The following is a 15,588-nucleotide window of genomic DNA, read 5'->3' on the forward strand; positions in this document are numbered from 1 at the left end:
CACCATAGGGCATTTCTGCCATTGTCCCTGTACTCTGAAATGTCTTTCCTTCTGTAATACTGTTTTACTGGTGGGAAGGGGTGTGTGAATATGTCAAATTACCATTTCTATTACTTAGTGTTGTCTTTTTGTGTACGGCTTAAAGGTAAAGGTACCCCTGCCCGTACGGGCCAGTCTTGCCAGACTCTAGGGTTGTGCGCTCATCTCACTCTAGAGGCCGGGAGCCAGCGCTGTCCGCAGACACTTCCGGGTCACGTGGCCAGTGTGATGAAGCTGCTCTGGCGAGGCAGCGCAGCACACGGAAACGCCGTTTACCTTCCCGCTAGTAAGCGGTCCCTATTTATCTACTTGCACCCGAGGGTGCTTTTGAACTGCTAGGTTGGCAGGCGCTGGGACCGAGCAACGGGAGCGCACTCCGCCGTGGGGATTAGAACCGCCGACCATGCGATTGGCAAGTCCTAGGCGCTGAGGTTTTACCCACAGCGCCACCCGCGTCCCTGTGTACGGCTTAGAGATGTGTAAATACTAAGCAGTTCAGAAATAAATAACTAATGCATGGTATTCTCATATAAATACCAACCAGCTGTGATAGTTATTTCTGTTGCTGGTGCTGCTATGCATTTTTGAAGTTATCTTAGCCCTGTTCATTTGTTTACACAGTCAGCCTGAGGTTAGCATGTGGACCAAGAGCTGGGATTGCAGCCCACTCATCTAAACCCTTTACGTGTGTGTGTGTGTGTGTGTGTGTGTGTGTGTGTTTCAAAAAGAAAACTGGCTGTTCTGCATAGAGGCGATGCCTGAATGAGGTATATGTGCATAGGACCTATAGCCTTGCAAAACATAGGGAAGGGATTCCACTTCCATCAGGGGAAGCCATGCACAAGGCTTGTGCAACAGAGATTTCCCTCCTCTCCTCCCCCTGCATCCAAAATTGGTTGTAGAGCGGATTCAAAAGAACCTTTGGAACAGAACTCACAAGGAGCCATGGGGCATTGCTCCATCCGTCAAGCAGAAAGGCTTGTCCTTAGGGACTGATCACCTTCACATGACATTGAATTGTCTCCAAAAATTCCAGGCACATATATGAGCTTAGACATATATAGCTATTTATGAATGAATAAGTCTGTTTCCATCCATGTAACTTCTGCATGCATTCAATCCTAAATTGGTTCCCTATCCTATTTTTGAATTACCGTATTTTTCGCCCTATAAGACACACTTTTTCCCCTCCAAAAATGAAGGGGAAATGTGGGTGCGTCTTATGGGGCGAATGCAGGCTTTCGCTGAAGCCTGGAGAGCGAGAGCGGTAGGTGCGCACCGACCCCTCTCGCTCTCCAGGCTTCGCGGACCTCTCCTCAAGCAGCGGGAACGTTCCCGCTGCTTGGGGAGAGTTGCCGGCATCCCGAAGCCTGCGCGCGCTGATCTCAGCGCGTCCACGCTTCGCGGATCTCTCCCCAAGCAGCGGGAACGTTCCCACTGCTTGGGGAGAGTTGCCGGCATCCCGAAGCCTGAGCGCGCTGATCTCAGCGCGTCCAGGCTTCGCGGATCTCTCCCCAAGCAGCGGGAACGTTCCCGCTGCTTGGGGAGAGTTGCCGGGATCCCGAAGCCTGCGCGCGCTGATCTCAGCGCGTCCAGGCTTCGCAGATCTCTCCCCAAGCAGTGGGAACGTTCCCGCTGCTTGGGGAGAGTTGCCGGCATCCCGAAGCCTGCGCGCGCTGATCTCAGCGCGTCCAGGCTTCGCGGATCTCTCCCCAAGCAGCGGGAACGTTCCCGCTGCTTGGGGAGAGTTGCCGGCATCCCGAAGCCTGCGCGCGCTGATCTCAGTGCGTCCAGGCTTCGCGGATCTCTCCCCAAGCAGCGGGAACGTTCCCCTGCTTGGGGAGAGTTGCCGGCATCCCGAAGCCTGCGTGCACTGATCTCAGTGCGTCCAGGCTTCGCGGATCTCTCCCCAAGCAGCGGGAACGTTCCCGCTGCTTGGGGAGAGTTGCCGGCATTCCGAAGCCTGCCCGCGCTGCGTCCAGGCTTCGTGGATCTCTCCCCAAGCAGCGGGAACGCTCCCGCTGCTTGGGGAGAGTTGCCGGCATCCCGAAGCCTGCGCGCGCTGATCTCAGCGCGTCCAGGCTTCGCGGATCTCTTCTCAAGCAGCGGGAACGCTCCCGCTGCTTGGGGAGAGTTGCCGGCATCCCGAAGCCTGCGCGCGCTGATCTCAGCGCGTCCAGGCTTCGCGGATCTCTCCTCAAGCCGTGGGAGCCACCGCTGGGCTCCCACGGCTTGCAGAGAGCTGCCTGTTTGGGGGCTGGGGTCGGGGGAAGCTCGGGCTGCCCCAGCCCCGCGCCTGGGGGGGGAATAATTCCCCCCCTTTATTTCCCCCCCAGAAAACTAGGTGCGTCTTATGGGACGGTGCGTCCTATAGGGCGAAAAATACGGTAATATGTGATTTATTTTTTTTAATGTTAAAAAAACACACATTTAAATACAGTGGTACCTCGGGTTTCAGATGATTCAGGTTACAGACGCAGAAATAGTACCTCGGGTTAAGAACTTTGCTTCAGGATGAGAACAGAAATTGTGTGGCGGCAGCATAGCAGCAGGAGGAGGCCCCATTAGCTAAAGTGGTACCTCAGGTTAAGAACAGTTTCAGGTTAAGAACGGACCTCCAGAACGAATTACCTGGTAAGTTCTTAACCCGAGGTACCACTGTACATATTCCTAATGGAACATTCAGGAGGTTTGGGGGCTGATGGATAACTCAGATCTGGTCTGCACATTATTCTGGGATATGGAAGTCATAATGGAACTCATAATTTTTAAAGACATCCTTAGGTATAATTTTTATGGATGTAGTCCATATGTGAAAAAGCAGGAGAAACACGTGGCACTTTGTGGTGAGGCTGGCAAGAACAATTCCGACCTCATCTCCATGGATTTCCCTCTCTTTGGATGACTGAACAAGGCTAGAATCTGTTCAGTAAATCACCTTGTTCCTTTTTACCCATACAAGTTTCTATTGAAGCTGTTTGCCCTTTTTGATCTTCTTGGATAATAGACCTATGTTGTAGCAGAAACACTTAAGTCTAGTTTTGTATTTATTAATACAAATGGATCTTAACAATTGACTGGTTTAGGAGAATGCAAAGGAAAGGGCACGGGCGGTAATGAGTCTGTAATTATTTCCAGAAATGAAAGAAGAGTTCTCAGAGAAGAAAGAAATCTCATGTAAAGACAATATGAATAGACGTCGCAGAGTGACTTGTGAAGTTTATTCAAAGTTGTGTAATGAAGAGAGAGGATTAAAAGAGGAATTAGGAAAAGCTGAAACAAATGTTATTCAGGAGCTGAGAGCATTAGCTAAGCAAGTACATTATCTCTGCTAGCATTGATCCTTAATGTAATGAAATAGAAATGTTATCTCATTAATGATCAAGCAAAAGTTTCTTTGGCTCCATGCAATACACTCCTTCAGCAACTTCAAGCACTTTCTCAAAAAGGATGTCTTGTTTAAAACACAGTTGATAAAACAGAAAGGATTTGTGGGTGTGGGTGTGCGTGCAGAAATTAATGTGTATCAAGTGTCCTCTCAGATTCAAAAAGTTCAGAAAGTGGATTGATAAGAGCCAGAGGAACGCACAAATACAGAAGATTTGGGAACATAAGAACTCAAGTGCTTTAAATAGGGTTCAGTCAAACCTAGTCTCCATGCACACCAAAGCAATATTAGTCAATATTTCAACTTCTGCAGAATTTTATAAACCTTGATCTCTCTCTCTCTCTCTCTCTCTCTCTCTCTCTCTCTCTCTCTCTCTCTCTCTCTGTGATAATTTTAGGAATATATGTCTCTGTAACTTTCAATATGTCTGTCAAGGTTTAAATGTTGTTTTCTATTTTATGTGTCCTTTTAAAGGTATTTAAATGCAGGTGGCGCTGTGGGTTAAACCACTGTGCCGCTTGGGCTTGCCGATTAAAAGGTTGGTGGTTCGAATCCCCGCAATGGGGTGAGCTCCCGTTGTTCGGTCCCAGCTCCTGCCAATGTAGCATTTCAAAAGCACACAGCACAAGTAGATACATAGGTACCACTCCGGCGGGAAGGTAAACGGTGTTTCCGTGCGCTGCTCTGGTTTCACCAGAAGCAGCTTAGTCATGCTGGCCGCATGACCCGGAAAAACTGTCAAACGCCGGTTCCATCAGCCTGTAAAGCGAGATGAGTGCCACAACCCCAGAGTCGTTCACGACTGGACTTAATTGTCAGGGGTCCCTTTACCTTTACCCTTAAAGGTATTTATTCTGAATGTTTCTCTGTCCTCCATTGCATTGGGCAACAGCTCACCACTACCACTTAATACTTATCTGATATGTGTGTTACTTCACCAATTTACTGGAAGCAGGAGAGCGTGCAAGACCAGTTAAGGTGCAAAAGTTCCATCAGACCTGCAGACTTTGACCCACAGCAGTACTAGACATTGACATGTATTGATTACCTGCCTTTAACGGGTCATTTATTAAGAGATCAATGTCCTGGCTATATGCCTATTAGTTTATGATTGTGGTGCGTTAAACAGACATTTAAGTGGCACTCTGTTGGGAGAACCTGAGTTGTATGTCATTTAGCTGCAGGAAAATTATGACCTCAGAGTGTTCTTTGTAAATCCCTTTCAAGTTCCTGTCAGAGTCCCGCCCCTCAGCTTGTCTGTTTATCAAATTTGTACCTTTAGAAGAAGAAGAGAAAGAAAGCTTATTGTATGAAGTCAAGAAAAGATATCTTAGTCCATAAATCGCCTTTCCAGGACTGTTTTTTATCATATTCTCTTGACTCCCCACAGTTAGTGTTATAACTAAATCTTCCCCTCTACAAATAATTCAAGAAGATAATAATAATAATAATATTCCTATCCTGGAATGTTGTGAACACTTCCTTTATATCCTGCCAATTGATTATTTAATGCACCTAAATGTCTTTTGACCTGTTTGTTTTATTTGTTTGTTTTTAATTCTTTTTTTCCCCATCCTCCTGCCCCTCAACCCTATAAAAGTCAGCTACTTGGAATTGGAGGCAGTGGAAGTGTCATCAATGGAGGAGGAAGGTCAGAGGCAAGTAAGCAGTGCTAGGCTATTGCCAATTGCCCTTCCATGCTGCCTGGTGACTTCTTGTTGGCATCTGTCACTCTCAAGAGACAATGGAGTATCAAACGCCTGGAGATCTCAGCACCTGCTGTGGCTGCAGAGACCAGGAACTTATAACTGCTGTCTACTGTGTTGTTTTTGCAGCACCAAAATGAACTCTCGGGAGCACAAGCCTGGACAGTGTGCATGGAGTATTAGAATTCCTGCTCCGTGATTGCAGTCATGGGATTGTTGTCTATCACATGACAAGTGTATGTTTTGACTCCACAGAGTGGGAAGTGATGGAGACAGAATGTTTGTGTTACTGTGTTCCGTAAAGTGGGACTATTGTCCTTTGTTCTTTCTCTTTGCTGTCTGATGAGAAAGAGGAAGGAGCTAAGTCAGAATGCTCTGAGTGTTTTATATGTAAATAAATGTAGATTAGACAAATGCTGAGCTACTGAGTTCTGTTACGTGGACTGTGAAAATTCTGTGGATCCCTAAGTGTGCTGATCTCTGTTTGCATCAGTCACTGTGATGTTCGGACAGAAGAAAGCTTTTGAAGCTCCCAAATGATTGACCAGGAGGGAGAGAACATGCCAGTTGGGCATGTGTCTCTGCCAGGGTTCTACTCGAGAGTAGGACAGCTCTTGACATGGAGGTCCTGGGCTCTCCAGACGAAAATATCCCCCTTTCAGCCTCATTGATGTGGTCCAAAGCAAAAGCAAAGCAATACATTTGGCAACATCTTGGCTGCAAAAGTTGCTGAAAGAGGTGTGTAAGATGCCATCCAACTATCTTAGGAACTCCACTCCTGAAGATGTCCCACAATATGGATTTTTCCTCATGGTTCATTCCCGAAGCCTTTCTCATGAATAAGTATAGCCATAGGGCATTGAAGGTATAGGATCAGAGTCTTTCTTCTCCTAGATGGGCTACCTTCCCAGGTTGGTGAGCTTCTCTCCCCCTCACTTCCCTTTACAACATATGCAGAAACTGCCTTCTTGACCATTGGACCCACTATTGGTCTCATCTGCTCAATCCTCCAGAGCCTGTCTTTGTATGCAGGGGAAGCACCTAACTCACCAAATGTTTGAGACTCATTGACTACCCTCACTTGATTTAGCCAGCCAGTTGCAGTCGTTCGCCAAGGTGTGCAGATGACTAAGACTGACATATGTGGGCAAACAAACAAGCCACAGTTTTGTGATAAAGTAACATTTGTGGTCTTATTTACATGGGTGCATTTGCAACTGAGTATCTGAATTGAAAGCGGGATCCATCCTGATAAAATCCAACTAGCTAGATTTACTGTTTGCAGGTGTGCACAGCTGAAAGATGGCATGATGCTCCACCACATATTTCCAGAAATACCTGCATGTTTTAGCATTGTCTAAAACATGTGATCTTGCTCTTTACCCGGCTCATCATCTTGGAAAATATGAGTGCTGTGGAGCTCTCTCCCTAAGGAGCATTGTCAGGAGGCCAAGAAAAATATATATCCCACTTTTTTCTGGTGGTAGATGTGAGAAAGTCCCAGGTCATGCTTCTCAAGTGGGAAACTTGCGGAGAGTATCCAATCTTTTCTGTTGTTTCTGTTTCATTGTGAAATTGTAATAAATGGGTATTTAGGAAAAAGTAATTAAGAGACTCTGGCAAAATATTAAAGAATTTCCGTACCACACTGGAAAGGATTAAGGCATACAACTCTCCAAAGAAGAAAGTTCATGCTTCCTTTACTTTAATAGTTATATGTTTTCATTTTATTTATTTGCTTGGAGTTTTAAATTCCCATTGGTACTGAAAGATTTTGCAGCCAACTAAAGCACAAATATATATACTTGAAATGAGGTAATACAGATGAGGCTCATGTTTCCCTGGTATGAATGTGCTCATACCTGAGTTCTAAAAATAACCCATCCCACCCCCGACATCTTCACCTTCGAGCATTTGTCAAACAAATTGGTTTACGCTAGAGACTCCTTCCACTGAAAAGATATATGTCACCATTCAGATAGTATAATAATGTTCTGGAGCTATAACATGCATCACCACACAAATTCACCATCCAGCCTCATGTGTAAGACGAAAACGAACAGGGTGTTAATCCCAATTTGAAATAAACTGTCCCTTTTAAAAAGAGCCATTCCCTTTGAGTCTAGAGAAGCGGGGACTGGAAGCTTCAGCTTGTTCTCCTGCTGTGGGGTTAAGAGATGTACGCAGCTTGTATCACTGCTAGAACAAAGCAATGGCAAGTAAATGCACCAAGAAGTCTCAGACAGGGCCACCAGTCGGTGGTGGCCACCACAGGCCAGTAGCATCATCAGCTCATGACCAAACCTGGTGCCCAATGGCTGTATAGTGCCATCCCAGCCTCTGTTGCCTCTACTGTCACAAGAGCTTCTGCCTGTGAATAACCAGAGCCATGTTCCCCAATCCTTTTTGCATCTCACTCTAGCCAGCCACCAAATGGTGGCAACACCCATGGAACACAACCCTAGGTCTTACAGGTTCAGGGACTGAAATGGTTCCTAATCAACTACCCTGGAATGCTTGGAAAAGAGAAAGAATCTCCTTTGTCATATTTTTCTCAGGTCCAGTAGCAATCACTAACTGGACAACAAATGTGATAAGCACGAAGTAATTGTGACAGTCTGCTGGTGACCTGAAGTTCAAAACTTCTTTGCATTATCATTTCCAAAGTTTGGACTATGTTTGGATCTGAAAGAAGCTCATAATTCAGCCAACCCACTTAGCTGCACCACAGCAAACTTTCCTGCAACATATAAACAGGAACATATGAGGCAGCCCAGCTCCAAATGTGACTTACTTAACCTTCAGAGAATCTCTGACAACTCAACTCACGCATGAAAATTTAGCTACTGGCTGATTTAATGTCCATCAAGAAAAGTATCCTGATTAGAGTGGTCCCTGCAAGGGCCAAACTCTGGATCAAAATGTTCTTGTGATCCTACTTAATATGTGAGAACAGAGTGGTTAACAATAAAGAAAGCACTTATGTAAATGTCATCACACAGCTGCATCATTACATGGTGGAGCTTTTCTTAATGAGATGGCAGCCTAATGATGCCAATAATACATCAAGGCTACCAGAACATACAATCCTCTGGGGATATGGTAAGCTTCCTTAAAATGTTTTCTTAAAAAGAAGAAGTATAGCCACCGCCCCAGGCTATCAGTGGAACATTGTATTGTTCCCCATTTACTTCTCCATAACTTTACCTCTTGGAAAAGTGGAGAAGTTGCCACAGCAAAGCCACCACTGCAATATACACAGTTTTTTGCATTTTCTCTAAAATATGTTTTGTAAGCTGAGTTGGTAGAACATGAGACTGAGGCTCATGGGCCATGGGTTAGAGCCCCAAAATGGGCAAAAAAAGTTTCCTGCATTGCAGGGGGGTTGACAAGACAACCTTTGTAGTCCCTTCCAACTCTACATTTCTATGTATTTGCTACCTAAAATGCACTTTTTTGAATGATTCCCCTGTGTGTTTTCCTGTAAGATATACATTTTGGTATGCATCCTGTCCCTAAAATTTTGTGTCCATGTTTCTTTGAAATGAAATTGTTTAACCAAAGCTGAAGATCTGTGTGATCTGATTGATACCTCCGTTTCAGTCTGTGTATACATCGCTGGTAAACATGATCCATGCAGTTGGTTTGCTTTAAAATGCTGACCAATCAAAGTTCTCCTCCATCCGTACCCAGAATGCCACTGCCCAGGTAACAAGGGAAGGAGGTATTTTACCTCCTGGGACCAGGAGGAGGAATCATCAGAAATTCTTCTCTGGCTTGGATTTTAGTTTGGACTGTAAATAATTTTATGGGGTACTATGGTAGTAGATGCTGCTACATCCTTCGGTGTCCCTTATCCAACCAACATTCTATGTCTTATAAGACTATGCTTTGTAAAACAAGATATAATTTGTAATAAGAAAGAAATACAACAGTTAAAGTTTACTTCATGCACCTGATGAGCAGACTTGAGTCCACCAAAGCATATGCCATAATCAAATTAAAGTGTCACAAGGCCTTTCCATCGCTTCTGCTGCAAGCACAGCTCTCTCCATGAAAACTTTTAAAATTGTATCTAATCAACATAAACAGTTAATGGGTTTTCTTCTTATTCCACAGCACCTTGAATGTGTAGCTGGCCTTAGAGCAATTGTTATTCATAATTACCCAGGGAAAGAAATGGGATTGTTGAAATAATGTACCGTGTGCCGGTATAGCAAGAATGTGAATTCAAATATATATAATACATTCTGAGTGATTTTGTGCTGATCAACTGCTGAGAATGGTCATCATAGAGCAATTTTATAAATAAGTTATATTGATGCCCAGCTGAGGAACACAGTAATGAAAACAACAATGTCATGCATCTTGGAACTCTTCATTTTTCATGCCGTGTTGGCTAGTTACTTCCTACCTACAAAGCATCTCATAGCAATTACTGCTTTGTGTTGTTACAGTAGTAAATAATGACATATTCTGAGGTCTCCAATTTACGTTTATTGTGGCCCTATAAATTCAATATGTTTCCAAGCATTAAAAGAAAGAAAGAAAGTAAGTGAGTGAGAGAGAGAGAAAGTGAGAGAGCACACAACCTTAACACAGAAATGGGTAAGAGGAGCTTTGTTTTGTTCTCAGGAAGAAAAAAGTTGTTGCGGATCTCACAAAATAAAGATGGGGGATATTGGAGGTTTGTTTGTAAGGCAAACATTTGTTTGACTTCAACTGACCCAGAATGCTCTGGAACACCAATACTTTCACCTTCAAAAACTGCAAGATAGTCATTCATAATTATTCTTTTAAGAAAAAACGTATTGACTCTCTTGGCAAGTGGCTCATTTATCATTCCCTCTAAGAAAAACATAATTGTAGAGTTAGAAATGCTAGTGAGGAGCAATCATCTGAAGCCACTTTCACATGAACACCTTTTTCTCCTTTTGGAAAACAAAGCTAAAACAAAGCTTAAGAGCCTATCCTTGATCATGTTAATCACTTCTCATCCATTTACATAGTCATGCAAAAATGAATAATAGGGGTATGCAAAGACTACAAGATTTGATTTGTATCTGTAGTTTTGGGAAGCAGCACAATCTGTTTCAGAACCATTCTGTATCTTTCCAATTTAACATGTTATTTGTGGTCAAATTAAATCTGTTAAAAATGAAACTCTGTTTTCTCCCTGTTTTCTGTGATGGGAAATCTAAAAATGGGCATAGTATTTGCCCGCTTTTTACAGAAGTGGATGAAACTTGCCGGCACAGCAGGTCTTCCAGAGTAGATTAAGTGAGGTTGTAAAAATGTATTTTATTTTCTACTAGAATTGGATGAAATTTTCAGGAATGGGCAACGCTTCTGATGGGATTAAGCCTGTAAAAACCTCAGAATGATGACTACAATGGTTTCGTAAGGGCAGATTTTATCATTTTAGGGTGAGTACATAAAATGGGCAGAGGGAGGAAGAGAATGGATCTCCAGGAAAGGATAGGGTATGGAAAATGCCACACACACATACACAGGGATTTTCAGCTATACAGCCTTTTTTTCCTGGGAACGATCTCTCTATTGCATTGCATAGGCTGTATGAGAAGTTTTACTTCACATTAAACAGGCAGCCTTTCAAATTATTGTAGGATGTATTAATTAATTCATGTTGTTTATAATGAAAGTATGCCAAACACACCCAGTAAAACCTTTCTCACTGATGAAATCAATATTGTTCAGGGGGGGAAAGACTTGTTTTGTTATCCTTTATTTGGGGAGTGAACCAGACCGTGAGGCAGGCAGGCATACCATACAGCCTTTGCAATTCACTGCCATGACTAAAGCTACTGGAACTCTTCAAGATAAAAGACAAACAAACAATGTCAAGGTCCTGATGTTAATTAGTGGAGCTGCAAAATTAGATCCTATTTACAGTGATATTGTGCGTTTCTTTCTTTTTTAAGGGACTAAAAACAATGATTATTCAAGGATCTAAGCTGCTATTCTTGAATAACAAGAAAGATCTGAAGGGGACTTCTAAGCAAGTTTGGGTGGGCACACTTAGAAACTTTCCCTGTTAAACTACTCTGAGAATTGCAACTCTGTGAGGGGAATAAAGGTCTCGTAACAAGTCTCAGCACCTTTAACCAACTACAGCTCCCAGAATTCTTTGGCAAAGCCATGACTGTTTAAAGTAGTATCATAGTGCTTTAAATGTATGCTGTGAATGTGGTCCAAGAAGGCTTGCATTTATCTTGCAGTGGCAGGAAAACATATGTCACCCCCCCCCATTTTTGAAAAAGGGGTTTGAATATTGGATCATTTCAGGACATTTAGAGTAGAGGGAGTGGCAGCTACCTCAGAATAACTAGTGGCTATCAATGGGGCGGAAACATTCTGCCCACTCATAAAAATACCCTGGAATGAATTGATGTGGTCCAAGGGAAAGCAGCAATATAGTTGGCATCAACTTGGCTGCAGGAGTTGCTGAAATGAGGCAGACAAGATGCCATCCAACCGCCTTTGTTGTTGTTGTTTAGTCGTTTAGTCATGTCCGACTCTTTGTGACCCCATGGACCAGAGCACGCCAGCCAACTGCCTTAGGGACTCCCTAAGGGACGCCTTGGGACTGAGAGCCAGTATGGTGTAGTGGTTAAGAGCGGTAGACTTGTAATCTGGTGAACTCCTCCACATGCAACTGTTGGGTGACCTTGGGCTAGTCACACTTCTTTGAAGTCTCTCAGCCCCACTCACCTCACAGAGTGTTTGTTGTGGGGGAGGAAGGGAAAGGAGATTGTTAGCCGCTTTGAGATTCCTTAGGGTAGTGATAAAGCGGGATATCAAATCCAAACTCTTCTTCTTCTCCATTCTGGATTTGTGTAGGGTTTATTCCTTAGATTTTTTTTCTTCTCCTGAAGATGTCTCACAAGGCAGCAGGTACAAATTTTCCCTGGGGATTTACTCCTGAAGCCTTCCTCACAAATGAGTGTAGCCTTAGCTCAGTGTTAGAGGGTCTACTTCATGTGCAGAAGATTCTGGGTTCAATCCCCGGCATCTCCACAGCTGTAATACGTACATGCATAATCTGTGCACTGAAAACTATTTCTTTTCAGTGGTGGAAGCTTTGAAAGACCCTGACTTGTTTCACAAAGCAGAGATCAGTTTTTTAAAAACAAAAAATCCTGAGCTTGGTGATATTTTAAACTAATACTTTTGATGTCAGCAAAAGCAATGGTGTCTGCATGTGCAAACACATACATGCACACACACAGACACACACACACACACACACACACAGAGAGAGAGAGAGAGAGAGAGAGAGAGAGAGAGAGAGTTCCAGTGGTATTTTTTCAAGGAAAAGAAGTGCCAGAACTCACCTCATTCTCTTTTAATGACAATGGCACCTACCTGAGAGGTTCCGGAACTGAGTTCTAGTGAGTTTCTCCTGGAAAAAAAGTTGTGGAGAGCACTGTATAGTAGAATAGCCAGAGAAGAGATTTATAAGAAAAGAAAAATACTGCAGTCTCCTCTGCAAATGGAAATGACCATAAGAAATAATATAACTTCAGTTTTCCAGAATGTAAATAAAACCTTTAATCAAAGATATGCATGAAGAATCGCTCTCTTTAACAAGAACATTCACAAAATAGAAAAGTGCTTTTCTGATTGGGGTCATAATTTTAATGTTTGCGCATATATATATATATATATATAATCAGATCAAGTGTCTGAGATGTGACATAAAAACTGTATTAAGGATATGGGGTGCAAGACTTTATGATCCCCATACAGTACTGATAGCCAACCTCATGCTCTTCAGATGTTCTGAACTACAATTCCCACCATTCCTGACCATTGCCCATGCTGGCTAGGGCTGAGGAGAGTTAGAGACCAACAACAACTTGAAGGGAAAAGGTTAGGTACCCTTGCACTATAACAATCAAATCTATCTATCTATCTATCATCTATCTATTTCACAACTGGTGGTGGTGCTACAGTAGCTTTGTATAATTTGCTGCTATAACAGCCATCCATGTTAACTATACACCGTCACAGCTATGCAAATTACTGTTCTTAGAATTAATTGTTTATATAGCAACATTAATGAGCCTGGCACTTATCAGGACCACAGAAGCAAAAAGATAGCACTCGAAAGTGTATAATTAACATCTCAACAACAGGGGAGGCAACAGATGGAACTGTGTTAGAGAATCAGTGTTAGAACTGACCCTTTGAAGTACAGTGGAAACTTGCTTCTCGAACTTAATCCATTCCGGGAGTCCATTTGACTGCTGAAACTGTTCAAAAACTGAGATGTGGCTTCTGATTGGCTGCGTTGGACATTCGGCTTTCGAAAATCGTTCGCAAATTGGAACACTTCCAGGTTTGCGGCATTCAGGAACTGATTTGTTTGACAAATAAGCCATTCGGAAACCAAGGAACCACTGTATTGTACTGAAAAACAAAAGCAAGCAACAGAAGATACAATTAACTCAGACAATATCTATAGACTACTCAATGAAATTGTAAGGTTTGAGTATTTTCATAGCATCAGTTGCACCAAGGGAAGATTGCTGAAGCGGGCAATAAAAATCTCTCTTCATGGTTCCAGTTGCTTGAACAACTTCCAGCTTCCAGCTGTGTGAAAGAAACTTTAATGTGACATCCAGATCATGAGTTACAATCATTCTACGAGAGCCAGTTCGAAAATGGAGGGGGATTGCCACAGAATGGCTTTTTAATGTATAGGTAGAACAGTGAAGACTTCATTATGGCTTACAATTAGGGTATAATGCTGGACGTGCAGGCTTTTAAAGCAGCCTCCAGTGTCACCTCTACTTTTTTAAGTATTCGGGGGTGAACCATTTGAAATGATAGAACATCATTTCTTGACATCTCCTTTCATTTCATCAGCTAAATTGCAGCTCTTTGCATATGTTGTTTTTTAATTGCCATCTTACCTTATTTGCCTCAAGGTGATTTTCTGCCATTTTGACTGAAGAAAAGTAGATTAATGTTGAAGAAAGTTAGTTTCTTTTATCTCAGAGTATTTATATACATTTGTGAGAGTGAAGTAATGGTATTCTTTAGGGAAATGGCAAGATTTTTTGTTTTTAAAATTGCACTTATGTCCACTGGAATGTGATGTGATTTTCTCCCTTCTCAAGAATAAGTCATACTTGACAAGAAGAAAGGGTTTCTTCTGTGTTTTCGGTGGGTTACTGTAAATATGAAGTGACACAGGCAGAGGATATCTGACCATTTATGGCTCCCCATATATGTTCCATCATCACATGTTCCCTTCTGCTTCAACATACTGGGGCAAAACTCAATCCTGTAGGGTTCCAGAACTTTCCAGGCATTCTGAGAATGGTGTGAGAGATAAGAAACTGGTGTTCCCACCTCTTAGTTTATTTTCTCAGGGTCAATAAGCGGCATGTCCCACCTTAATTTTGGGCAGTTGTCCCCAAGCTCAGCTGGACAGCAGTTGTAAGACTGGCAAGGATTTTTTCCATGCTCCGTCTGACTCATTTAGAACTCAGCATGGAGGAGGATGGGGACTAACATAGAATTAGTTGGCTCTGCCTGCCATTGGCTCTGGCGCCACCTACTGTGAGATCTCCCTGCTTTCTGCCCTACCAGCTCCAGCGGGTACCAGTTGCCACTGTACACACATACTGAAGAAGCCTATCAAATTGTTATCAGACAGCTTGGTGATGGTGGTAGTGTGGAATTTCCCTAGGATAGAAACAGAAAAAGTAATGCTTTTTTTTTAGTGAACAAAAAAGAATATCCCTTCCAAATGGTCTGAAGCTACTCAGAATGGGAGAAAGAAACAACTTTAAAATGCCAAGAAAAATAAGGAGGAAACAAATGATGGAACTGATAGAATGGAAGAATGGAGCCACTTCAGGAGGCAATGTGGGCCACATAAAATGGGTCTTAGATTGCACTTTTATGCCCTGTTTTCAATATGGATATAAAATCTGAGCTCTTCAATTCAACTGTCCACACTTTTCCTTACAAGCTGCACTTAAAGCCTAGACTCAGCCCTCACTGAGCCTGATCATTTGGGTTATAAGCTGACCTTTCCACTAGCCACTCTGCATGTAGTCCTTTTACCCCCGTTCCAAAATTGGGCTTACTCTTGGTTTCCAGTGGGGCTTAATGCAACTGCTCCAGGCTTTGTTGCTAAAGCAGAGTGAAATTCCCTCCCTAAAGCCTAAATCCCTAGGATTCAGTTCCTGAGCTGTAGGATTACCCCACCCCTGGGATTCAGCCTCTGGCACACAGTAGTGCTCTTGCAGTAGCTTCATTTCAGCTCCAGCTGGTGATTAAAAAATTAAATGAAAGGGCAGCACTACTTGCCTCCTCTTCAAACAGATGCCCAACTCTTCTGTTTATCATTATGATTTTGCCACTAGGGCTGAGTTACTTTGGCATCTGGGACTCCTTTCATGCTCCTAGCCCTGGCTC

Source organism: Podarcis bocagei (genome assembly GCF_964188305.1).
Source record: "Podarcis bocagei genome assembly, chromosome: 1".
Classification (NCBI taxonomy): Eukaryota; Metazoa; Chordata; class Lepidosauria; order Squamata; family Lacertidae; genus Podarcis; species Podarcis bocagei.